The sequence below is a fragment of the Aplysia californica genome, unplaced genomic scaffold (assembly GCF_000002075.1).
Source record: "Aplysia californica isolate F4 #8 unplaced genomic scaffold, AplCal3.0 scaffold00637, whole genome shotgun sequence".
In the NCBI taxonomy this organism is placed as follows: Eukaryota; Metazoa; Mollusca; class Gastropoda; order Aplysiida; family Aplysiidae; genus Aplysia; species Aplysia californica.
Window position 1 is genome coordinate 251,131 of NW_004797907.1, and position 1,128 is coordinate 252,258.

Consider the following 1,128-nt stretch of genomic DNA (forward strand, 5'->3'; position numbering starts at 1 on the left):
TGTTCACACGCACTCCGTTGCACGTATTCGGGGGCGGGTCATTAATCAAGAATTTACGTTCATGTACTATCGTATGGTACCTGGTACCTATCGATATTAACACCATCTGCATAATCGAGTTGACTATTAGAATAAGACGTCTTAGTCAGCAGTTGTTGTGCGTGTTACGTTTACAGCTGCCCAGTTGTTTGCTATCCAACCGAGCGCACTTCTTTTATCGTCTTTCCAAATGCGAATCTGATGTAGGGTTTTTACAATTTTATAACAATGCAAACATTCGTAAATAGCATTTAAGTGCCTTTTAAAACTTATGTAAAAGAATTGTGATCTACTTTGTAATATTCATACATGAAGGAGAATCTTCTCCATAGACTAAAAGTGTGATAAATGAAAACTGAGCAATTAAAACAAATTTGTTAAACCGAATCAGTTCAGCGATTTGTTCCCTTAAGTCAATCTTTTATTTTTCTTCATCGCCAGTTTCCTCGAAACCTGTTTTTTTCTATATAGTTTTTAAAATAACTCCACCATTTTTCATTCAATCTTCAAGAAATTTTCACAGAAAGAAGAAAAGATGAAATAATAAAACTTAGTGTGTGTGATGCATTTTCGATATATGGAATAGGGTTTAAAAATCACTAACAAAAATCTATCTCATATATATATAAACGTTTTTTGTTGGTGGTTTTTGGAGTGTAGATTTTCACGCAATTTTTGCTAACGTGAATACTACCTCAGAAAAAAATTCACTAAAAATGCCTTAGTACGTTTAGGAAAAATTCATCGACCTGTTTTGTAGCTCTATTGTTTGCCAAGATGCACGCAAAAAACACAATTTATTTCCATGTAAAATAAATGCCGTATTACTTACGTAAGACATGTCAACAAAATGCAATATGGCCGCCCTATCCAAGGAAAAGATTTTTTTTCTTCTCAAATCTGATTGCGGATTTGAAGACTCCTTACTATGCTTGCTATACGTTGGAATTTTGTAACATTTGGTCCTGTGATAAGCGAGATAGCCTTCAGCTGCAACCCCCCCCCCCCCCCCCCCCCCCCCCCGCGCCCCCTCTTAAAGAGAATTGGATAAATTGGAGTGAATGTGTAAACAAAACACGGAGTTTGACA